Source organism: Acinonyx jubatus, chromosome D2 (genome assembly GCF_027475565.1).
Source record: "Acinonyx jubatus isolate Ajub_Pintada_27869175 chromosome D2, VMU_Ajub_asm_v1.0, whole genome shotgun sequence".
In the NCBI taxonomy this organism is placed as follows: Eukaryota; Metazoa; Chordata; class Mammalia; order Carnivora; family Felidae; genus Acinonyx; species Acinonyx jubatus.
Genome location: NC_069393.1, coordinates 43,570,152 through 43,596,834, shown reverse-complemented (window position 1 = coordinate 43,596,834; position 26,683 = coordinate 43,570,152). Strand labels below are relative to the sequence as shown.

Below are 26,683 nucleotides of genomic sequence, written 5' to 3'. Positions count from 1 at the left end.
CATCTATTTAATTCCAGGTAACTTAAACCCATCAAGCTTGGTGGGAGAGTCTTGTGGGCTGAATTGTGCCACCCCCCACCCCAAATTCATATGTTCAAGTCCTAACCCTCAGAACCTCAGAATATTTGGAAGTAAGGTCTTTTTTTAAAGTTCTATTTATTTAAGAAATCTCTACACCAGCATGAGCCTCGAACTTACAACCCTGAGATCAAGGGTCACATGCTCCTCTGACTGAGCCAGGCATCCCAGAGATAGGGTCTTTAAAGAGATAGTTAAGGATAAATGAGGTCATTGGAGTGGACTCTACTCCAGTATGGCTAGTGTCTTTATAAGAAGAGACAATTAGAGGGGGCCTGGGTAGCTCAGTTGGATAAGGGGCTGACTCTTGATTTTGGCTCAGGTCATGATCTACAGTTCATGGGGTTGAACCCTGCACTATTCTCCTACTGAGTGTAGAGTCGGCTTGGGATTCTCTTTCTCTCTCAAAATAAGTAAATAAACATTAAAAAGAAGAAGAAGAAGAGGCAATTAGGACATAGACACATGCAAAGACCTCATGAAGACAAAGGGGAGAAGACGGTCCCTCTACAAGCCAAAGGAGGAGGCCTCAGGATGGAACTAAGACTGCCAAAACTCTCTCTTCCCTTCCATTCCTGCTTACAATAAATTAGTTCATTATTTCCTGAGTATATCATTTTCTTGAAGTATCGTGTAATATGCAGTCAACACCAACCAACACAAGCTACTAACATATTTTTTTTAGACCCTTCGGGAGCTACAAGCTACAAGCTTATCAGGTCACAAGCTTACTAGGTTCATTATCTACCTTCCGAGTAATTGCAGGTGATGGTTTTGTCAACTGTATCAATATGAAACAGCTTCCAAAGTCAGCTTTCTTGCTCCATGAGTTGAGCCCTAAGTCAAAGCCACAAGAGTCAGGTTTTTATTGAGGCACGCTTCATCTCCCAGCATCAGTTTCTGGGTCGATCATAGTATGCTAACTCTCTTCTGGGGGCAGCATCCATAGGCATTCAGAATGGTGGCGCATTTGACACATCATCGTAGGCTGTCCTACAATACAACCTCTAACAAAACTAGCCTGTCCTAAACCTCTGGTAATAGAGCCATTTGCCTTTATACCAGGTAGGTTGGGAAAGCACCAAAATCTACGTGTGGCACGCACCCAGGCTGACTTGGAGGAGTTTGTGTTGTGAGGTCTACAGTTCTTATGAACTTATGAGGTGGCCTAGAACTAAAAACACATGTCGGCAGGGCCTAGGGTGACTCCTTGTGTGCTGAGTGTGTTTGTGACAGGATCAAGTGTGCTTTCCTTATTGAGGATGTTGTGAAAGTGTTGAAGGCACAAGCTCAGAGTCAGAAAGCTAAGTAAAAAAATGAAGCTTTGTTGAGTAATGAAAAAAAAGGCAACAAAAACAAAAGTATGCTAGATTATGTCAAAATCTTTTTTTAAATTTCTTTAATGTTTTATTCATTTTTGTTCATTCAAAACATTTGAATAAATGTTTTTATTCATTTTATTCATTGGTGGCGTGCACGAGAGAGAGAGAGAGAGAGAGAGAGAGCCTGACTTTCTTTCTGAGAGGGGCAGAGAGAGAGGGAGACAGAGGATCCAAAGTGGGCTTCATGCTGACAGCAGAGAGCCCAGATGCAGGGCTCGAACTCACAAACCAGAGATCATGACCTGAGTTGAAGTCAAACATTTAACCAACTGAGCCAGCCAGGTGCCCCGATTATGTCAAAATCTTAATGATATAAGATAACAAAAGTTTATTTCTTGTTCATGTTGTGTATCTATTGCTAGTTGCCAGATCCCTTTCACTTGACTTTCTCGCTCTAGGATCTAGGCTGATGGGACCGTCACGATCTTGAACATTGCCAGACTCACAAGCAGAGGAATTGTTCTGAAAGGTGACAAATTGGCGACCAGACGCTTTGGTCCTGAGTGGCACACGTCATCTGATCATAACTGATTGGCCAGAACTAGTCATGTGTTCCCCACTAAAGCACAAGGGGGTAAGAAGTGCAAACAGGCAGGTGCCCTGAAGGTAGAGAGTAGGAAATATTTGGTCAACAGCATCATCCAACTGCATATAAACTGTATAATCAAATGTACTTTAGGTCTGGTGAATAGAGGCCCAACTTTACTAGAGTTGCAGCCCCTGGTAAGCCTATTTGCAGACTTAAGAGGCCCCTGACGAACTTCAACAGCACAAGTGCATACTATGCACCTTCTTCCTAGTCTTTCACCAAAAACCTGTGGTGATTTTGCCAGGTAACTATGCCAGGTAGAGAGGATTCCCCCCAAACTTTCAGTTACAATTGACCCTCGCTCTGAGATAGAACTGATTCCTTGATACTCAGACCACCAACTTGGTCCACTAATCATGGCCTTAATAGCACCAGGTGACAATTGAAGATTTGACCAGTGTCAACGGCAGGTCCTATGAGGCAGCAGACATCAGGGTCATTTCCCCACAGCCTGACTGCCATGGAGCTGCTCCAGGATTTAAAGAGTGTTTATTGTAATAGGAAACTCCAAGTAGAAACCACTGTAGTATCCCTCCAGGCTAAGGAGGTAATGAAAAAGGAAATTGACTCCCTGACTCCTAATGTTTGAGGTCGTTAGAGTTGGGTTTGCCTTGTCTCCTGCACTTGAGCAGTTGTTCCTATGTATCATGAAGGATGTATAAAACTAGGGGAAGAGAATCAGTGAGAAGCCAGCAGAACCTCAGATAAAAGGGGAGCAGAGCCAGTGGTACCTGAGGATGGTCAACGACCGGAGACCAAATCCAGAGCATATTCCAGAAAACTCTTTGTGTGGAAAAAGTGGGAAAACTAATCAAGAGCAATAGAAAGAGGAGTGACTGGGGCACCTGGGTGGCTCAGTTAGTTGAGCGTCTGACTTCGGCTCAGGTCACGATCTCGCGGTTTGTGAGTTGGAGCCCCACGTCAGGCTCTGTGCTGACAGCTCAGAGCCTGGAGCCTGCTTCAGATTCTGTGTCTCTGTCTCTCTCTGTCCCTCCCCCACTCATGCTCTGTCTGTCAAATAAATAAACATTAAAAAATTTTAAAAAAAGAAAGAAAAAGGAGTGACTTCACAAAGTTAAAAAATAAAATAAAATATTTAAAAAAATAAAATAAAATGTGGAAGGACAAGGGGAGTCAGAGTCTTCTCAGGAAATGAGTCTCCTTCTGTAACTGAAAAACCACCTTATATAACCCAATGCATGACAACTCCTTACCAAAATATCTCAATTTTCCCAACTTTTATTCATCATGAATATGTAAAACTTTTGAGACATAGAAGAAATAGTTATGTCTGTGTTCATCTAGTTTATTAATTTAACTACTCGTATTTGAAACCATGTATTTTACAAAGTAATATTTCCATCTATAAGTGTTTGGGTTTTTTTTATTCCACATTTTGTGAAACAACCCCGGTGTTTTTATGTCCCTTATAGCCTCTTGTTGAGTCACCCAACGGGTTTCTTGAAAAACTCATTTCTCGAGAACAAGCAAAAGCCTTGAGAATTCCAATTCCCTACTTGCCGTCAAAAACGTCTCAAGGAAATAAGTTTTCATATGGTACATTTATCATAGGTAGAAATGGGGACCTGCTTGACCCCTCTGTGGAGGTGTGAGGCTGGTGTAACACCCAGGGAACCTTCAAAGCACTGTCTACTAAAGGGTGGGAAAAACAAATGTCCCTGGGACTTGTGACATGGTCACAACAGATTAGGTTATGGACAAAGGATCCATATTGGTTGCTTAGGTTAAAAATAAGGAGGAGATTTGGGGGGAGGAGCCAAGATGGCAGAACAGCATGGATGTTTTTTGTGTGTCTCGCGTCCATGAAATACAGCCAGACCAACGCTAAACCATCCTACACACCTAGAAAAATGATTGGAGGATTAACACAACAATCTGCACAAACTGAACCACAGAATTCAGCAGGTACATGGCACGGAGAGGTGAACTTGGGGAGAGAGAAGCTGCCGGTGGGCAGGAAGCCACTTTTGCAGGCGGAGAGAGGACTGGGGGAAGGGGGGAGAATACGGGGAAAAGCACCCCTCCCGAAAAGCAGCTGGAGAGAAAGTGGAAAATTGGAAACAGCCACAGAGACTAAACTGAAAAGGGAGAAAGGAGAAGGTTTAAATTCCATTAAGACTGTAAACAAGGGGAGCGCAAAGGATGCAACTCCACAGCTCAATACCTGGCAGTGCTCTGGTGGGAAGGGTGAATCCCCAGGAACAGAGTGGGGTCCGGGAGGTTCTCAGGCCACACAGGGAAAAGCGGTTCCACTGCTGGAAGGACATTTGGTATGGACTGTTGAAGCCACCTAGTCCCAGCAGACCCCCGAAAATGGCCACATTCGCTGGAGCTGAACAAGGTCGTTAAGAGTGAAGCCTGGTGCCAGATGTGTGTTGTGATTTCCCATAATCCCTGAAACACTGCTGCTACACTGTCTTGCGAACTTTTTCTGGGACGGGCCGACACCTGGCCGCAGTCTCCGGGCACCGGCAACAGCAGGGTCCAGCAGGCGTTCCTGGGTGCAGCTGACATTCGGCCATTGCTCATTCAGCCATTGCTCATTTGGCCATTGTTCGGTGAGACCCTCCCTCAGAGGGGTGGAACAGGTCAAAGCCGCAGTCCTTCGGAAGTAAGGGGCTGGGCAAAACAGCCACATCTGAGACAAAACTCGGGAGAGAGGTATCTGCCTGGGGCCTGGTCACGGAGACTGGAAAGGCGGGGAGTGGACGAGAGTTGAAGACGGAGGACCGGTGCATGATTGCCGATCTGGAAGAACAGACTGGGTGGCTGGATGACTCCATTTTCACCCTCCTGCTCATGCACATACGCACCTACAAGCGCTGCAACAATTCACCCCAGTAGGCTAGCAGCACCATCTAGTGGAGAGCAGAGCCGTTACACTGAGCCCCGCCCAACTGGGCCAAATTCGCTCTTCAAGAGCTCCTGTCTCACCGCCGGCTTAATTTATGGACTATAAAGAGCTATGTAGACTGACTTCTAGGGGAAAACAAAGCAATTTCAGTCCTACTTCAATCTGTTAGCAGGTTCATCTATTCAATTTTCTTTCTTTCTTTTTTCTTTTTTCTTTTTCTTTTTTACAATTCTTTTCTTTTTCTTGAATAAAGAGAAAAAATTCATTTTAATTTTCAATTTTTATTAAGAATACCTTTCTTTAATTGTTATTACTATGTTTTTTTACTTTTATGTAAATTTTTTCAAATTCTATTTTACTTCCATCAATTTATTTTAGTCTATGACAATGTATTCACTCTTCCAAATTTTCAAACAATTTCTTTTTTTCCCCTTTTTAATCTTTTTTTCTCTTTTTCATTTCTTTTTCTTAAATACAGAAAAATGAAAAAATTCATATTTATTTTTAATTTTTATTAAAAATATTTTATTTTAGGTTTTTTCTACTATATTCTTTACTTTTGTGTATATTTTTTCAAATTCTATTTTACCCCATCATCTCACTTTAGTCTACTTCAGTGTATTCATTTTTTCAAATTCTCAAACGATTTCCTTCCCTCCCCTTTTTTTTCTCTAATCTGTCAAACCACTTTCTTTTTTTTTTTTTTTTATGTTTATTTTTGAGACAGAGAAAGACAGAGCATGAACGGGGGAGGGGCAGAGAGAGAGGAAGACACAGAATCGGAAGTGGGCTCCAGGCTCTGAGCCATCAGCCCAGAGCCCAACGCAGGGCTCGAACTCACGGACCGCGAGATCGTGACCTGAGCCGAAGTCGGACGCTCAACCGACTGAGCCACCCAGGCGCCCCTGTCAAACCACTTTCAACACCCAGACCAAAACACACCTAGGACCTAGCATCATTTGATTTGTGTGTGTGTGTTTAATTTTTAATTTTAATATTTTTTAATTTTAATTTTTTTAATTTCAATTTTTCTACCTCGTTAATTCCTTTTCTCCCTTCAAAATGACAAAACGAAGGAATTCACTCCAAAAGAAAGAGCACAAAGAAACGACAGCCAGGATTTAACCAACACAGATACAAGCAAGATGTCTGAACCAGAATTTAGAATCACGATAATAAGAATACTAGCTGGAGTAGAAAATAGATTAGAAGCCCTTTCTGCGGAGATAAAAGAAGTCAAAAATAGCCAGAATGAAATTAAAAATGCTATAACTGAGCTGCAATCACGGATGGATGCAGCGGCAGCAAGGATGGACGAGGCAGAACAGAGAATCAGAGATATCAAGGACAACCTTATAGAGGACAATGAAGCAGAAAAAAAGAGGGAGATTAAGGCCAAAAAGCACGATTTAAGAATTAGAAAAATCAGTGACTCATTAAAAAGGAACAACATCAGAATCATAGGGGTCCCATAAAAGGAAGAGAGAGAAATAGGGGTAGAAGGGTTATGTGAGCAAATCATAGCGGAAAACTTTCCTAACCTGGGGAAAGACACACGTCAAAATCCAGGAAGCACAGAGGACCCCCATTAGATTCAACAAAAACCGACCATCAACAAAGCATATCATAGTCAAATTCACAAAATACTGAGTCAAGGAGAGAATCATGAAAACAGCAAGGGAAAAAAAGTCCCTAACATACAAGGGAAGACAGATCAGGTTTGCAGCAGACCCATCCACAGAAACTTGGCAGGCCAGAAAGGAGTGGCAGGATATATTCAATGTGCTGAATCAGACAAATATGCAGCCAAGAATTCTTTATCCAGCAAGGCTGTCATTCAAAATAGAAGGAGAGATAAAAAGTTTCCCAGACAAACAACAATTAAAGGAGTTTGGGACCACTAAACCAGCCCTGCAAGAAATTTTAAGGGGGACTTTCTGAGGGGAGAAAAGATGGAAAAAAATATATCTATATCTATATCTATATCTATCTATCTATCTATCTATCTATATATCCAAAGCAACAAAAGATTAGAAAGGACCAGAGAACACTACCAGAAACTCCAACTCTATAAGAAACATAATGACAATAAATTCCTATCTTTCAGTACTCACTCTAAATGTCAATGGACTCAATGCTCCAATCAAAAGACATAGGGTAACAGAATGGATAAGAAAATAAGATCCACCTATATGCTGTTTACAAGAGACCCACTTTAGACCTAAAGACACCTTCAGATTGAAAATAAGGGGATGGAGAACCATCTATCATGCTAATAGTCAACAAAAGAAAGCCAGAGTAGCCATACTTATATCAGACAATCTAGACTTTAAAATAAAGACTGTATCAAGAGATGCAGAAAGGCATTATATCATAATCAAGGGGTCTATCCACCAAGAAGACCTAACAATTGTAAACATTTATGTGCCAAATGTGAGAGCACCCAAATGTATAAATCAATTAATCATAAACATAGAGAAACTCATTGATAGTAATACCACAATAATAGGAGACTTCAACACCCACTCACAGCAATGAACAGATCATCTAATAAAAAAATCAACAAGGAAACAATGGCTTTGAATGACACACTGGACCTGATGGACTTAACAGATGTATTCAGAACATTTCATCCTAAAGCAGCAGAATATACATTCTTCTCCAGTGCATATGGAACGTTCTCCAGAATAGACCATATACTGGGACACAAATCAGCCCTAAGTAAGTACAAAAAGATCAAGATCATACCATGCATATTTTCAGACCACAACGCTATGAAACTCGAAATGAACCACAAGAAAAAAAATGGAAAGGTAATAAATACTTGGAGACTGAAGAACACCCTACTAAAGAATGAATGGGCTAACCAAGCAGTTAAAGAGGAAATTAAAAAGTATATGGAAGTCAATGAAAATGATAACACCACAACCCAAAACCTCTGCGACGCAGCAAAGGCGGTCATAAGAGGAAAGTATATAGCAATCCAGGCCTTCCTAAAGAAGGAAGAAAAATCTCAGATACACAATCTAACCTTATGCCTTAAGGAGGAGCTGGAAAAAGAACAGCAAATAAAACCCAAACCAGCAGAAGACAGGAAATAATAAAGATTAGAGCAGAAAGTAATGCCATCAAAACCAAAAAAAAAAAAAAAAAAACAAAACCAGTTGAACAGATCAATGAAACCAGAAGCTGGTTCTTTGAAAGAATTAATAAAATTGATAAACCACTAGCCAGTTTGATCAAAAAGAAAAAGCAAAGGACCCAAATAAATAAGATTAAGAATGAAAGAGGAGAGATCACAACCAACACAACAGAAATAAAAACAATAAGAGAATATTATGAGCAATTATATGCCAATAAAATGGGTAATCTGGAAGAAATGGACAAATTCCTAGAAACATATACACTACCAAAACTGAAACAGGAAGAAATAGAAAATTTGAACAGACCCATAACCAGTAAGGAAATCGACTTAGTAATAAAAAATCTGCCAAAAAACAAGAGTCCAGGGCCAGATGGCTTTCCAGGGGAATTCTGCCAAACATTTAAGGAAGAGTTAACACCTATTCTCATGAAACTGTTCCAAAAAATAGAAACAGAAGGAAAACTTCCAAACTCTTTCTATGAAGCCAGCATTACCTTGATTCCAAAACCAGAGACCACACTAAAAAAGGAGAACTATAGACCAATTTCCCTGATGAACATGGATGCAGAAATCCTCAATAAGATATTAGCCAACCAGATCCAACAATACATTAAAAAAATTATTCACCATGACCAAGCGGGATGTATACCTGGGATGCAGGGCTGGTTCAATATCCGCAAAACAATTAACGTGATTCATCACATCAACAAAAGAAAGGACAAGAACCATAGGATCCTCTCAATACATGCAGAGAAAGCATTTGACAAAATACAGCATCCTTTCTTGATAAAAACCCTCAAGAAAGTAGGGATAGAAGGGCATACCTCAAGGTCATAGAAGCCATATATGAATGACCCAAGGCTAATATCATCCTCAATGGGGAAAAACTGAGAGCTTTCCCCCTAAGGTCAGGAACAAGACAGGGACGTCCACTCTCGCCACTGTTATTCAACATAGTATGGGAAGTCTTAGCCTCTGCAGATAACACAAAGAAATAAAAGGCATCCAAATAGGCCAGGAGGAAGTCAAACTTTCACTCTTTGCAGATGACATGATACTCTAAATGGAAAACCCTAAAGATTCCACCAAAAAACTGCTAGAGCTGATTCATGAATTCAGCAAAGTTGCAGCATATAAAATCAACACACAGAAATCGGTTGCATTCCTATATACCAACAATGAAGCAATAGAAAGAGAAATCAAGGAATCGATCCCATTTACAGTTGCACAAAAAACCATAAAATACCTAGGAATAAATCTAAACAAAGAGGTGAAAAATCTATACACTGAAAACTATAGAAAGCTTATGAAAGAAATTGAGGAAGACACAAAAAAATGGAAAAAGATTCCATGCTCCTGGATAGGAAGAACAAATATTGTTAAAATGTCGATACTACCCAAAGCAACCTACATATTCAATGCAATCCCTATCAAAGTAACACCAGCATTCTTCACAGAGCTAGAACAAATGATCCCAAAATTTGTATGGCACCAGAAAAGACCCCAAATAGCCAAAGCAATCTTGAAAAAGAAAACCAAAGCAGGAGGCATCACAATCCCAGACTTCAAGCTATATTACAAAGCTGTAATCAAGACAGTATAGTACTGGCACAAGAACAGACACTCAGATCAATGGAACAGAATAGAGAACCCAGAAATGGACCCACAAACATATGGCCAACTAATCTTTGACAAAGCAGGAAAAAATAGCCAATGGAGTAAAGACAGTCTCTTCAGCAAGTGGTGCTGGGAAAAGTGGACTGCGACATGCAGAAGAATGAACCTGGACCACTTTCTTACACCATACACAAAAATAAACTCAAAATGGATGAAAGACGTAAACATAAGACAGGAAGCCATCAAAATCCTCAAGGAGAAAGCAGGCAAAAACCTCTTTGATCTTGGCCGCAGCAACTTCTTACTCAACATGTCTCTGGAGGCAAGGGAAAGAAAAGCAAAAATGAACTACTGGGACCTCATCAAAATAAAAAGCTTCTGCACAGCAAAGGAAACAATCAGCAAAACTAAAAGGCAACCAATGGAATGGGAGAAGATATTTGCAAATGACATGTCAGATAAAGGGTTAGTATCCAAAATCTGTAAAGAACTTATCAAACTCAACACCCAAAAAACAAATAATCCAGTGAAGAAATGGGCAAAAGACATGAATAGACACTTCTCCAAAGAAGACATCTAGATGGCCAACTGGATATATGCCATCCGGCACATGAAAAAAATGCCCATCACTCATCATCAGGGAAATACAAATCAAAACCACAAGGAGATACAACCTTACACCTGTCAGAATGGCTAACATTAACAACTCAGGCAACAACAGATGTTGGTGAGGATGCGGAGAAAGAGGATCTCTTTTGTATTGTTGGTGGCAATGCAAGTTGGTGCAGCCACTCTGAAAAACAGTATGGAGGTTCCTCACAAAACTAAAAATAGAACTACCCTACCACCCAGCAATTACACTACTAGGCATTTATCCACAGGATACAGGTGTGCTGTTTCAAAGGGACACATGCACCCCCGTGTTTATAGCAGCACTATCAACAATAGCCAAAGTATGGAAAGAGCCCAAATGTCCATCGATGGATGAATGGATAAAGAAGATGTGGTATATATATATACAATGGAGTATTACTCAGCAATCAAAAAGAATGAAATCTTGCCATTTGCAACTATGTTGATGGAACTGGAGGGTATTATGCTAAGTGAAATTAGTCAGTCAGAGAAAGACAAAAATCATATGACTTCACTCATATGAGGACTTTAAGAGACAAAACAGATGAACATAAGGGAAGGGAAACAAAAATAATATAAAAACAAGGAGGGAGACAAAACAGAAGAGATTCATAAATATGGAGAACAAACTGAGGCTTGATGGATGGGTTGTGGGAGGGGGGATGGGCTAAATGGGTAAGGGGCATTAAGGAATCTACTCCTGAAATCACTGTTTCACTGTACACTAACTAATTTGCATGTAAATTTTAAAAAATAAAAAAACTACCTGTCACCCCTTACTAAAATGATCTACCTTTAAAAATTGTAAATAAAAATGTAACCCTACTCATAATATAATTTCTTTATACATTTTTTTGTAACTAGATTGAAATTTTAGCTCTAGAATTTTCTAGAGCTTCAAAAGTCTTCAAATCACTTTTTATTTAACAAAAGTTCTTCTAGTAGGAAAGAAGACCTGACATAGGGATAAAGAGGAATTCCTCTGACTCCTGGGCCAGTTATCCTGAAAATTCCACCAGCTTCAGGTTGCTGCAGAAGACCCATGCATGGGGTCCATTCCATCCTGGGCACAGGTCATAAACATTTCAGAGAAGTCCTGCCCTCAGAAGGAGCATGAAGTTGTTTCATCAACAGGCTCCTTCACAGTTTGGAGTCTCTTCCCTGTCTCAGGATCTAAGTGCATCACTCTTTCTCCATTGTGACAGGCCACCCAGAGCTTCCTCTCAGTATCAATACACATTCCACCTGGGAATTGTTCTTTTTCCAGCTTGTGAACACATCTGCAGTAGGAGATCTTTCCTATCTGCAGGTCATAGTCAAAGGCTTCCACGGAGTAGGACAAGCTGTCAATGTAATAGATTTTTTGGCCCAGGGACCATCCAAACTACTGGTCACAGTACTTTTCCAGGCAGTGGTCAGGAAAGAGGGAGTACAGGGACCCCTGGTGCGACTCCAGAACTGTGGGGGCCATTTCCTCAGCCATGGTGCCAGCAAAGTATCTCTCAGCAGATCAGTTTTCTTGTCTTTATCTATTGTGGCCAGGACAACTGCTGACTGATCTTTCCAGTTCATAGCACAGAACTTTGTTCCAATGGTGGTGACATAGCCTCCTGAGTGACAAAGGGCCACAGAGCTGACGGAGGCATCCATGGTCACATGCTGCACTTGCTGAGAGAATCCCACTGACAAGCCTTTTTTATAGGAATATGTATGAAGAGCAGAAAGCTGGATGCCGCCTCCCACACTGGAGATTCACCACGCCTGCAATTCTCCAGCAAAATGCACTCAATTCTAATGGAAGATATTGTCATAGTGGGGAGATCTTGATGCTAATGACCCTTGGAGAGCCAGCTCAGGACTAGATTATTATTTACCGTTCTCTGAAAGAGTCCTTGAAAATGAGTAGCTCTCAATATTGGTGTCTGTGTTAGTAATTTGACCAAGGTCACATATTTACCACATGGTAAAGTTGAAATTTGGTTTTTGGCAGCTTCCCTCCAGAGCTCTCTCTCTTAACACTGAGTCACAGCCAACCACCTCAGAACCTCCAACTAGTTTATATGACAGCCCTCGCATGTATCTTGATTTGGGTCACTTTGTTGGCTAATCAGGCAGACTTGAACACTCATGATGGAAAGTAGCCTACCAGCCTTGGATATTCAATGCCATGGGCATTGTTTGTGTGTGTGTGTGTGTGTGTGTGTGTGTGTGTATGTTTTAAAGAAGGAAAAGAGAACACTTGTCAATCTGGAAAGTCAGTTAAGTACAGTTCAGTTAAGGTGTATCTGGCTGGTTCAGTCAGCAGAGCATGCAACTCTTGATCTCTGGATCATAGTTCAAGCCCCACATTGGGCATAGAGATTACCTAAAAAAACAAAACAAAACAGGAGCACAAGGTTGGCTCAGTCAGTGGAGCATATAACTCTTGATTTCAGGGTTTTAAGTTTGAGCCTCACTGTGGGTGTAGAGATTACTTAAAAATAAATTTTGGGGGGACGCCTGGGTGGCTCAGTCAGTTAAGCCTCTGACTTCAGCTCAGGCCATGATCTCGCAGTTTGTGAGTTCAAGCCCCACATCAGGCTCTGTGCTGACAGCTCAGAGCCTGGAACCTGCTTCAGATTCTGTGTCTCCCTCTCTCTCTGCCCCTCCCCTGCTCACTCTCTGTCTCTCAATAATAAATACATGTTAAAAATTTTTTTAAATAATTTTTTTTAAAAAGTACAATTCAGTGTAAGAGAGTTGCTACTGTATTTGTGAGGAAATAATGTATTAGTTAGCTTTGGTGTGGTAACAAACATCCCCCCACACTAATCTCATTGACTTACAATAATACACGTTTCTCATTCGCAATACATGTTGGTATCTATGAATTAATGGTGGTGGCTCTGCTTCATGTTTCTTCTCATTCTGAGACCAACCTGAAGGATCGGTCCCTGTTTAGGAAATGACATTTTTATGGCCAAGGGAAACAAGCAAGAGACGAGACTGAACTATCTAATGGTTCTTAAAGTTTCTGCTTGACTGTGGTATATATTACTCCTGCTCACATTTCAAAGCAAGTCATATTGACAACGGAGTAGGAAAGTACACTCTACCTTTGGGAAGGCACTGCAGATTACACATATAATCCTCTTATAGGGAAGGGAGCAGGTGGTTGGAATTGATAATCCAACTGCCTGCATATCTTAATATGTTAACTGTTGCTGCAGCAGAGTATAGGAATATTACTGTTATTTTCCCATTCTCATATCATCTATTTTTGTAGTATTTGTATAATTTTTATAATTCAACATCTGTTTTACTAGGGTAAATTATAGTATCCATCACTTAGCCTTTAATATGTTGGAGATATTTTCTGACTATGAAAATCATACCGTTTATCTTGCATCAATCAATCTGTTCACTTGATTTCTTTTTTTTCATGTTTATTTGTTTTTGACAGAGAGAGAGAGAGAGAGCAAGCACAAGTGGGGGAGGGGCAGAGAGAGGCAGAGACACAGAATCCGAAGCAGGCTCCAGGCTCCAAGCTGTTAGCACAAAGCCCAATGCAAGGTTTGAACTCACAAACCTTGAGATCATGACCTGAGCCGAAGTCAGACACTCAACTGACTGAGCCACCCAGGTGCCCCACCCTTGATTTCTTTTTGAAAGGAGCTCAGACTGCTTTGTCCCTACTTTCACTGCATTTGTGATTGAACCTTAAACACTTACAAGCATTAATGAAAATATATGTCTGAAAGAAGCTGACATATACTAGATATTCACAAAAACATCTTAAATCTGAATGGTGTATTATTTATGTAGATAAAAATTTCAATGCAACATAATAAGAGCAGCCAATTTTATTTCATAAGCCAACTTTTGTTACAAAAGTAATAAATGTTCATTTTAGGAAATCATAAAAATATAAAGATGCAAAAACCAGTGGGTAAAAATCACTAGCTATCTCACCATGCCAACATAACCAATATAACCATAACATAGCATTTTAGTGAATATATTTTCAGTGATATTTCTAATATATGTAAATATATAAAGAGGGATCATATTGTGATTGACTAGTTTCACTTCTCAATATGATGTGACTAGTTGTCTAAGGCATTAGATATCATCCTACATTATTAATGGCTGCACAATATCCCATCCTATGGAAGCAGTTTAACTAGTTCTCTATTAATTATCAATAATTCTGTTATAGGGACAGACAGCCTGGCTGGCTCAATCAACTGATTGACTCACCTTTGTCTCAAGTCATGATCTCACAGTTTGTGAGTTCAAGCCCCACATCAGGCTCTCTGCTGTCAGCACAGAGCCTGCTTGGGATCCTCTGTCCCCCACTCCCTCCACCCCTCTTCTGCTCATTTTCTCTCTCACTTTTTCTCAACATAAAGAAATAAACTTTAAAAAATTCTATTATAAATTTCCTTATAACATTCACAATTAAAAACATTCACAATTAAACATTCACAATTTCACAATTAAAATTAAAAAACGTTCAAACATTCACACACAATTAAAATTTCCAAAGACCAGGGGCGTCTGGGTGGCTCAGTCAGCTAAGCGTCTGACTTCGGCTCAGGTCATGATCTCATGGTTCGTGAGTTCGAGTCCCGCGTCAGGCTCTGTGCTGACAGCTCAGAGCCTGGAGCCTGCTTTGGATTCTGTGTCTCCCTCTGTCTGTGTCCCTTCCTAGCTTGCTCTCTCTCTCTCTGTCTCTCTCAAAAAAATAAATAAAACATTTTTAAAAAAAATTTCCAAAACCCAGCTTTCTAAGATCAGAAATCCTGGAGCAAATAGTTACATATAATTTTCAGTGCCTCAGTATTGAATTATAAGAAAAATACTCAAAATCATTGTACTTTGACAAACGAAAAGAGGAAAAAGGAGACAAACTAAAAAAACCGACTCTTAACTATAGAGAAGAAACTGATGGCTACCAGAGGGGAGGTCGGTGGGGCTATGCGCAAAGTAGGTGAAGGGGATTAAGAGGACACTTATTGTGACAAGCACTGAGTAATGTTCAGAATTGCTGAATCACTATATTGTACACCCGAAGCTAATATAACACTGTCTGTTAATTACACTGGAATTAAAATAAAATTTTTAAAAATCATTGTATTTGGGTATCTAATATATGATTTCAGATCATCGGTGCTATCAGCCTTCCCGCATTCCACAATCTTCTAGAGAGATACCAAGCCATTAAACAATTTTAAACCAAGTAAAGAACCCTCACTTTCAGAAATAGTGAGCTACATAATTCAGAACTACCCTCCTACTGAAGACAACTAAAATAATTCATATGAAATATAAAAAGCTTTTTCCTGTAACAGAAAAAAAAGCTAACAAGTAGCAAGGAATCACCTTGCCAATTATTGGCAAGAGACAATAGCTTAGAAAAGGTGAAACTCCAGAGAGGAGAGCTCAGTACTTGGGCCAGTTTTGCAATGAGAAGAGGTGGCTAAAAAGCTGAGGGAGCTAAGGTCATGTAAGTTGGAATCTAGGGCTTTGCAAGGCAGGAGCAATTCTGGAAAACTACCCCATGCTTAGGACTGTAATCCTGAGTGGCTGCACCCTGGAAGGAAGAGTAAACTGAAGGAAGGAAGGAAGAGTAAGCTTTCTCCCATATTTCAGCTCAGTTTCAAGAACTCTGGGTGATTCAGAAAAATCTCAGGCACTAAAAATGCTTAAGGTGCTTCTGGATTGCTAATGCCCCTCCCCATCTGCAAAAGTCCATGAAAATCCTTTCCGTAGGAAGATGATACTATCCTAGTCTGAAAATTACCCCACTAGGGGCTCCTGGGTGACTCAGTCACTTAAGTATCCAACTCTTGATTTCAACTCAGGTCATGATTTCATAGTTGGTTGTGGGATTGAACCTTAAGTTAGGCTCTGCCCTGACAGCACAGAGCCTGATTGGGATTCTCTTTCACTCTTTCTCTCTGCCCTGCCCCTACTCTCTCTCTCTCTCTTTCAAAATAAATAAATATACTTAAAAAAAAAAAAGACTAGGGGTGCCTGGGTGGCTCAGTCAGTTAAGCGTCCAACTTCGGCTCAGGTCATGATCTCATGGTCTGTGAATTCGAGCCCCACATCGGGCTCTGGGCTGCCAGCTCGGAGCCTGGAGCCTGCTTCGGATTCTGTGTCTCTCTCTCTCTGCTCCTCCCCTGCTCACACTCTTGTGTGTGTCTCTCTCTCTCAAAAAAAAAGAAATAAACATTTAAAAAAAATTTTTTTAAAGACTTAAAAATTACCCCAATAAAATTTTCAATTACAATTTTCAGCACACAAAGACAATTAGACACAGAAGGAGATAAAGAACAAGAACCAACATAAACAATAGATGATAGAGTTTCCACAGACTGTCCAGACAGGGGAATTATTAGACATAAATGAGAAAAAAAGCTATCTTAGTATGATCATTAGGATAAAAATTGAATTAAAAAAAATTTTTAACATTTATTATTGAGAGACAGAGGGACACAGAGCGTGAGCAGGGGAGGGGTAGAAAGAGGGGGAGACACAGAATCTGAAGCAGGCTCCAGGCTCTGAGCTGTCAGCACAGAGCCTGACACAGGGCTTGAACCCACAAACTGTGAGATCATGACCTAAGCCGAAGTCAGTTGCCTAACCAACTGAGCCACCCAGGTGCCCCTAAAAATTGAATTTTTGATACAAAGTTGGAAACTAAAAAAAAAACCAGAAATTGGGGTGCCTGGCTGGCTCAGTCAGTAGAGCATACAACTCCTGATCTTGGAGTTCTAAGTCTGAGCCCCATGTTGGCTGGAGAAATTACCTAAAAATAAAATCTAAAAAAAACCAACAACCAGAAATTGAAGACTCAGAAGGTGAAAAATTAATAGCACAAATTAAAAATTCAAGATATGGGTCTAAAAACAGATAAGGTGAAGAAAATAGCTTTGAAGAATCCATTCAGAATTAGAAAATTCACACGTGTTTAGACCTTTACTTTTCTTTAAAAAAATTTTTTTTAATGTTTATTTATTCATTTTTGAGAGAGAGGGATAGAGCACAAGTAGGGGGAGGGGCAGAGAGGGAGGGAGACACAGAATCGGGAGCAGGCTCCAAGCTCTGAGTTGTCAGCACAGAGCCCAACGCGGGGCTCCAGCCTCCAAACTGTGGGATCATGACCTGAGCTGAAGTTGGATGCTTAAGTGACTGAGCCACCCAGGCACCACTAGACCCTTACTTTCTGTAGGTTATATTACAAATCATAGATTTGTTTAACATAATTCTTCAGCTGCTCGTGGCCCCTACTTCCCCCAAGATCTTGGCACGTTTCATCAGAGAGGACTTTCCTCCTTGCCTGCAGGGTTAGTATCCACCATATTTGTTAGAGTGTTTCTTATCAGTTCCTACCAGTCTGGAGAGCCAGTACCCAGGCTCAGAAACTGCATACACCAGGGTAACCCCATCCTCTCCTAGACCCAGCTGTGGTGGTCACCCCTTTACTCCTTCACTCCTCCATCTGAACCCAGACCTATGGTGTTTCTTTTTTTTTTTTTAATTTTTTAATGTTTATGTATCATTTTGAGAGACAGAGACAGAGCATGAGCAGGGGAGGGGCAGAGAGAGGGAGACACAGAATCCAAAGCAGGCTCCAGGCTCCAAGCTGTCAACATAGAGCCTGACGCGGGGCTGGAACCCACGAATCACGAGATCATGACCTGAGCTGAAGTTAGATGCTTAACTGACTGAGCTACCCAGGTGCCCCCAGACCTACAGTGTTTCTGCTCCTGGCTTCACCTTATAATAGAAACATCCTTCCTAAGAAAGGAATATATCCCTTCCCTTTGTCCCAGAGCTGCTCCTCTCTCTCTCAAAGCCAAAATCACTCCTTCTTCTCTGGAGTACAGCTCTCATCTATTTACCTGATCAGGGAAGCCTTATCCTGTAACTAAGAGTCTTGCCAATCAAACAAACAAACAAACAAACAAACAAAGGCTTGTGGGTAAGGGAGGTTCAGGGAGGGAAAATGTATCAGGAGGCCTGGGCCCCCAAGAGGGTCAGAAAGGACTTGGAACAGTATAACCCAACCCCCTCCACTTGCTCATGAGGAAACTGAGGCCCAGAGATGGTGTGACACATCCAAGGCCACGCAGTGAGAAAGTATCACAGCCAGGACCAGGATGAGGGACCTCCTCTGCCACCTACTGCTCACTAAGACCCAAATCAAAGGCTGCCTGTTGCCCTGCATCTGGCAGATGTAGCGCTTTTTGAGTTCCTGGCAGATGCTAGCGCAATGAAGGTAAAATGGATCAGACACAGTCCTTGCCCCCAAGTGGTACACGTGACTGAGGAACAAAAGTACAAATTAAACCGGCACTACACTTACATGTACCTTACCAGGCTGGGTTCATTTATCCCTCACAACCCCATGGGGCATGTAGTATTATTATTATTCCCGTTTTATAGATAAACTGAGGCCAGTGAAGTAACTCGCCTGTAGTCTCACAACGGATAATGTGCGAAGCCGGGATTTGAATCTAGGCTGCATAAGCTAGAGATCTGTGGGGGCATGCATGGGAGCAGGGTGGGAAGAAGGCGGTGACTGAGCTGAGCCTTCGAAGTGCATTTTAATAGCCTGGGAAGGGAGAAAGGACAGCAGGACAGGGAGAACCACACGCGCCTCCACCAGCTACAGCAACATGCAGTCAAGTCTCTGTGCCCAAGGATCCCAAAGGCAGTGGGCATGCTTCTCTGCCGTTCCACTTCCATGTTACCCTAAGTGGTGGGGTGCCGGAAAGCCCTGCGGGGAAGGTGATCCACCAGTCAACTCAGGCAGTAAGTGGCCCCCACCAGCAGGGGGTGGGGCGGAAGGGCCCTCGGCGAACACCCTCAGTACAGCCAGCTTGCCGCTGGGTGGCACTGTGGCTCCTCAGAGAGGGAACAGCGCCCACAGGGAGACTGGTCACAAAAAAGAGAGGGAACACCATTCCGGCCCTCCTGCGCTGGGCACTGGGGTTACAAAGAAGTACAAGAAACAGTTCCTGCCTTCGCAGACCCGTGGTGGGGCTGGCAGACACCTGGGTAACTAATTAATTACTCCAATAATAGACATAATGAATTGCTCCAACAGCCGGTTCCAGTTGCAGAGCCCAGGGAAGGAGGAGGCATTTGGGCCTTGATACAGGATTGGCCGTTCTAGGACAGGACGGCTGTGATGGTGCTGGCTCCCAGGGCACAGGCACAGATATGGGGAAGGGGGGTTCCCAGACTCCCAGCTGGGGCCGGGGGCCTCCATCAGCCACGTGCCTGCCGCAGGTGGGAAAGGGTGGGCATCTGTGCATAGAGTTTCAGCACCACCACACTAAGGTGCTCTTTGTCTCCATGAAAAACTTAGCTCAGGGACCTGGTGAGGCCCCTGGTGCTAGGATGACTAGAAAATGCTGGAACCCCCTGGCAGGCACAGAAGACTGCTGGCATCTTGTCCTCTTTCTGTGCATTTCTGAACTCAGCCTCCAGTCCCAGCACTGGTCCCAACCTGCTGCGGGATCTGGGGCCAGACACCACAGGTCTTGGGGCTCAGTGACTGCATCTGTAAAAGTGATCTTTCATGTGCACAAATATGTTGAAAAATGAAAAAAGTTAATCAGAAGCCACAGAGTTGGGGGGGCGGGGCAGAACGCCTCAGTGGCTCAGTCGGTTAAGTATCCAGCTTCCACTCAGGTCATGATCTCCCGGTTGGCAGGTCATGATCTCGAAGTTTGTGGGTTTGAGCCCTGCCTCTGGCTCTGTGCTGACAACTCAGAGCCTAGAGCCTGCTTCAGATTCAGTGTCTCCCTCTCTCTCTGCCCCTCCCCCCTCTCAAAAATAAATAAACATATATATATATAATGTTTATTTATATATATACATAAATATATGTATATTTATATATTTATAAATAATATAAATATTTTTTTATATTTATATAAATATATAAGGGGGAAAAATAAGTCAAACAGCAATAAGGGGGGAGGGGGGAATAAGACAAACAGCAATAAGAACTGTCCATGATGTTTCCTGCTGGCCTGAAGGCATGCCCTGGTCTTCTTTTTAGAGGTGGGCAGTTGGGGAGGAGGACTCCCTTGGCTCTCCTTCAGGCCTGGGCAGGACCCAATACAAAACCAGAATATATCTATTTGTCCTTGGAGAACAATTCATCTCCAAATTCAATAAGCAGAACTTTGCAGCAGGGAAACAATTTAATATCTGGTAGATACATTTTCATTAAATTTTTCAAGATGGAACAAAGACTGTATTTCCAAATTTCCTATTCAGAAGTTAACTCATCATGGTGTTGAAACCCACATCCAAGCAGCTGAACTGAAATCAGCTTCCTAAAACAAAACACAAGCAGAGATGGACTGGCTGAAGTTTCAGACAAGACTTCAAACCCTCCCTGGATGATGGGCCCAGGCTTCCTCCCACTCTGGTCCACATGCACCCATCACCAGAAGGGGGTACCCATTGTATCCACTATACCCCCTTCACAGAAACCAGGGGTGGGGCAAGGGCGCTCAGGGTTGCAGGCCCACAGTATCATTTCAAGCAGATACTCCCCACCTTCTTTTGTCATTTAGTAGTGAAGCTGTTGAGAGGTGATAAGGCACTTGGAGGCACCCAGGGTTTGCCAGGCAAGGGGTTTCTCCTCACACTCTTCTCCACCGGTTGTCCAGCCCCAGAGCCAGACTTGCCCAACCCAACTGGGGAACCCAGGTCACCTTTTAGAGAGATGATTCCCTCCACCCAATGGCAATTCCAGAAGAGGCACAGGCACTTTGCGTAGCAACAGCATGTAAATCCTTTTCACTTAAATAGTGTATTACTGGGGCACCTGCGTGACTCAAATGGTTGAGTGTTTCTTAATTCCAGCTCAGGTCATAATCCCAGGACTGTGGGATCCAGCCCAGAGTTGGGATCTGCAGTGATCATGGAACCTGCTTAAGATTCTCTCTCTCTCTCCCTCTGCCCCTCTGCCCCACTCTCACGTGCTCTTTCTCTCTAAAAAAAAATTAAAAATAAATAAATAAATAGGGTGCCTGGGTGACTCAGTTGGTTAAGCATCTGACTTCGGCTCAGGTCACGATCTCACAGTTTGTGAGCTGAAGTCCCGCATCAGGTGAGCTCGAGCCCAGCATCAAGTTAAGCACGAGTCCCAGTTTGGGTACACACGAGCCCCGCTTCCTGTGAGCTCCGCTTCTCTGTCTCTCTCTCTGCTCCTCGCTCACTTGCACCCTAAATAAATAGTGTATCACCAGTTCAGTTAAACTGCAGTCTTCCAAAGATGCTTTCATCTACACATTTTACTACAAACAATATATATTTTATGTAATTATTTGAATAATGATGAGAGGACACCTAAGGAGAGCTGATGGGGATTAAGGGAGATAGAGCCCTTTCAGTCCCACTCTCCCCTCTGCCTTGGTCCGTTTGCTCCTAATCAATTACTTTTTTAACATATAAAGAGTCATGCAGCAATAAATCAAGAAATCCTTTTGGCCCAGGCTTTGGGGTACCACACTGTAGGCAGACTGTGCGCAATTGCATCCCCAAATTGCAAGAAGTCAGCTCAGACTAGACTAGGTGCAGAAATGCTTCAGTTTTATGCGCAGAAAACTGGCCTTGGAGGAGGGGCAACTGAGTTTCCAGAGGGTATGATATGACCCGCCCCCCCCCCCCCAGATTTATTCTGTGCAACTGTGTCCCAGAAGAGGCTTTTGGGGGACATGGAAATTTATATATTCCTCATCTGTTCTGCAGAATGCTTCTAATCTCTTTGCAGGGTATCCTGGCATCCCTGAGTTCCTTTTATAAATTTTAGGTATGTAATTTTAAGCAAGTGATTTGTGTCTGGTCTTCCCATCAATCAGAGCTTACTGTTGACTTTGTCAATATCTTGGTGGTGTATTATCTTTAATACACAAAGAACACATACAAGCCAAAAAAGAAGACAAGCACCCTAATTGAAAAATGGGCAAAAAACATGAAAAAATATAATTCAGGGTTGCCTGGGTAGCTCAGTCAGTTAAGTGGCTGACTCTTGATTTCTGCTCAGATCACCATCTCACCTGTTCAGGAGGTGGACTCCAACCTCGGGCTCTGTACAGAGCCTGCTTGGGATTCTCTCTCTCTGCTCCTTCCCTGCTCGTTCTCTCTCTCTCTCTCTCTCTCTCTCTCTCTCTCTCTGTCAAAATAAAGAAATAAGCATTAAAAAGAAAAAGAAAAATACAATTCATAAAAAGTTAAGAAATGCCCAGTGTTAGTGAAACTATCCCTCACCTTCTAGGACTATGCATATAATTTTATACGACTAAGAATAATTTCAGGGGCACCTGGGTGGCTCCCACCGTTAAGGGTCTGACTCTTGGTTTCTGCACAGGTCATGATCTCGCAGATTGTGAGTGTGAGCCCTGCTTAGGGCTCTGTGCTGACAGCTCAGAGCCTGAAGCCTGCTTTGGATTCTGCGTCTCCCCCCCTCCCCCCCCCCCCCCCCCGCCCTTACCCTCCCCTGCTGGCACTTTGTCTCTCTCTCTTTCAAAAATAAATAAACATTAAAAAAAATAATAATTTAAAAATGTTTCAAATCTGTATACTCTTCGATCAAGCAATTCCACTTCTCCAAATGTATCCTATGGAAACATCTGCCCAACTAAAATGGACGTACAAGGATTTTCGTTGTAGCATTATTTACTACCGGAAATTTATTATAGGAAAACTGGGGAAAGTCCAGCAAGAGAGTAGATTGGGACTCCTCCAAGCCTCCACCAGACGCGCGGAGCTGAGCCAGCCCGACCGAGCGACGAGTGCCCTTCTCCCTCCTGCGGAGCCCCAGCTCAGACCCTTTCCGCGACCGGGACTCGGCCCACAACCGCCTCTCCCACCAGGCCTGCGGGCGGCCGGGGCTGCCCGGGGAGTGAGCGCAGCGGTTCGGCCACAGCGGGTGGCCGTTCTACGTGCGCTCGCTGCCCGTGGCCGCGGTCTAGGGCCCCGCCGCGGGGGCCGCGCCCGCCGGCGGTCCCGGGCTCGGCCGGTTAGCTCAGCGGCGGCGTCTGGAAGATCTCGCAGCCGCAGACCGCTGGCGCGTGTCCCTGGAAATCAACCGCTCCGCCTCCGAGGAGCCGACGGTCGAGAGCGAGGAATGCGTAGTGGATGGAAGATCACTGGCAAGCTCGAAGAGAGGTAAGACGGCCATGGCTGCTTCTCCCCGGGCTTCGCTCAAAAACACACGCTGCCCCCTGGTGTGGACCCCACCCTGGTCTCCTCCTGTCTGTCCCCTGAGGGCAGGCTCGCCGTGGGGGCCTCGATGACCAGCCAGCTTGAGGCCCCAGAAGCTGGGAAGCCGAGAAGCCTGGAGCCAAGTGAAGGCCTTAGCCTTGCTGTACACCTTCCCCCTCAGTAGCCACCTCTGACCATCCCCACCTGCCAACCCGTGAGCTCTTTTCATACTTTACCTTCTGTTTTTGTCAAAGTTCGAAGCAACTCCCCACCCCACCACACCCTCAAAAAAGAGCACATTGGTTCAACTTTTGGTTAACCATACAATAGCCCACGAAGCTATTAAAAGGGATAAGGTAGATCCGTACCTCTTGATGTAGCCAATATGTCCTCCAAGTATTGTCAAGTTAAAAAAAAAAAAAGATTAAAAATTAGTATGTTCCCAATGAATCCTTCTATATAAAAATAGAAATCTGTATATACATTGAAACCCTGGAAAATTATATAGCTCATTAAACTTTTATGATGCGCTAGCTTTGGGATGGATTTAAATTTTCCCATTCTTGGGGTGCCTGGGTCACTCAGTGGGGTAAGCATCTGACTCTTGGTTTGGGCTCAAGTTGACGTCACAGTTGGTGAGTTGGAGCCCGCATGGGGCTCCGTACTTACAGTGTGGAACCTGCTTGGGATTTTCTCTCCCTCTCTCTGCCCCTCCCCTGCTCTCTCTCTCTCTCTCAAAATAAATAAATAAACTTTAAAAAAAAGTTGTCATCACACACACAGAATTTGTAACTGGTTGGTGACAGATGTTAACTGAAACTAATTATATGCCAACTATGTCAATTATACCTCAATTTTAAAAAAATGAAAAAGAAAAGGCAGAAACAGAATAGTGTAAATAGCATGCTACCTGTTTTTGTAAGAAAGAGAGAGAAATAAGGAAAAATATGTTTTTAAGCCACTTTATTGAGGTATAATTGACATAAAAAAGCTGTACAAATTTGATGTATACAACTTCATGAATAATAGAAACTTATCTATATTCACTTTTTTATCGAGGTATAATTGACATATTATATTAGTTTCAGGCGTACAACATAACGACTCAATATTTGTACATATTGCAAAATGATCACCACAGTAAGTCTAGTTAACATCCATCACCACACATAGTTACAAAACAGGTTTTTTATGATAGGAACTTCTAAAATCTACTCTCTGAACAACTTCTGAATATGCAATACAGTATTTTTAAAATATTTTTTTTATTTTTTAAAGAGAGAGAGAATGCATGAACAGAGGAGAGGGGCACAAGGAGACAGGGAAGGATCTTTTTTTTTACATTTTTTTATATTTATTTATTTTGAGAGAGGGATAGCACAAGGAGGGGGCAGAGAGAAGGAGAGACAGAATCCCAAGCAGGCTCCGCGCACCATCAGTGCAGAGCCTGATGCAGGGCTTGAACTCACCAACTGCAAGATCATAGCTTGAGCAGAGATCAAGAGTCAGACACTTAACTGACTGAACCACCCAGGCACCCTGAGAGGGAAGAATCTTAAGCAGGCTCCACATTCAGCATGGAGCCCAACGCAGGGCTTGATCCCACAACCGTGACATCATGACCTGAGCCGAAATCAAGAGTTGGACATCGGGGCGTCTGGGTGGCTCAGTCGGTTAAGCGGCCGACTTCGGCTCAGGTCATGATCTTGCGGTCCGTGAGTTCGAGCCCCGCATCAGGCTCTGTGCTTACAGCTCAGAGACTGGAGCCTGTTTCAGATTCTGTGTCTCCCTCTCTCTGATCCTCCCCCGTTCATGCTCTGTCTCTCTCTGTCTCAAAAATAAATAAACGTTAAAAAAAAATTTAGAAAAAAGAGTTGGACATCTAACCAACTGAGCCACCCAGACATCCCTGCAAAACAGTATTATTAATTATAGTCATCATGCTATACATGACATCTTATATGTACTTCTATTTACATAAATAAAACTGGAAGGATTCACAATATGTGAATAAAAGTGGTTCTCTATAGATGGCAGGTGGGGAGGTAATGAGCTGGCTGGGGGTATAAGTGCAACCAAGACTTCTAAGCACAGACCTTTTAATATTGTTTTGACATTTGAAGCAAGTATTACCTTTATGAAAAAATGAATTATGAAAAACCCAGCAACAATGGCATCATCAAATCTAGTGAGGATGTGATAAACTTATTTTACTCACACACACAGTCATCATTCATTGCCAATGTCAGAGGTCATCCTCCAGTTGATTTTTAAAAATTTTTTTCTTTAAATCTTCTGGAACTCTGTGGTACACTGCAAAGGAAATGTGATGCCGGGGCAGTGACTAGCCCAGTATCACAGAGGCTGCAAAAAAATCTAGGTGAAGATGGGTAAAATGGAGATTTCTTTCTTTTAAGGATGCCAAGCATATGAACTTGCCTATGGCTCTTGGTGGAAGGCAGAGATGATCATTTTCCACCACGGAAGCCATAATGGCCAGATACTCGCTTTTCCCTCTGCCTTTGCACATAGGGCATAGGCTCCTAGGACACAGGGTCAGAGCTAATCAGCTGCATCCTCCCCAGAACCTGAAATAAGAGCTAATGGTATGAAGAATCCTTTCTAGGTCATCACCAATAGCAAAGCCACCATCTGTGTCCTGGGACAGTGACAGTATCCTGAAACCAATGTTAGTAGCGTCCAGGGTTAACAGTAGGTCCAATGGTGATATCCTTCGTCCCATGCTGACAGACCAAACAGATTCGTCAGTGGCCTCACATTACATCTCTTTACATTTTACAGCATAAAATTTTGCTGCATCTCTGACTGCATAGCCTCCCTTGGACCTGCCTATTTTCCAGGTCAGTGTCTCCAAATCTCCCTAGTTTCATTCTATACATTCCATTTTCCTTAAATCTGTCAGAATTGGTTTCTGTTGCTTGAAGAATCTGATTCTGGATTGCATTAGGGGTTCTCTAGCTGGAAACCAGAGGAAATAAGGGAACTGACAACCTAGCCAGGATCTCAAGCCTATACCTCTGATGGAAAGGAAATAGAGAAGAGGGTAAAACAGTCCCATAAATCTTAGAATTGTGTGTGTGTGTGTGTGTGTGTGTGTGTGTGTGTGTGTGTGTGTTACAGGG

At 42.7% G+C, this 26,683-nt stretch overlaps 3 pseudogenes; 2 read left to right on the top strand and 1 right to left on the bottom strand.

The window, feature by feature from the left end:
- The first annotated feature begins 1,036 nt into the window (after positions 1–1,036).
- Positions 1,037–1,390, top strand: LOC106982649 (60S ribosomal protein L34-like; annotated as a pseudogene).
- Positions 1,391–11,231: 9,841 nt separating this feature from the next.
- Positions 11,232–11,984, bottom strand: LOC106982644 (regucalcin-like; annotated as a pseudogene).
- Positions 11,985–18,469: 6,485 nt separating this feature from the next.
- On the top strand, positions 18,470–25,392 carry LOC113600377 (heat shock protein beta-1-like; annotated as a pseudogene).
- Positions 25,393–26,683: the final 1,291 nt, after the last annotated feature.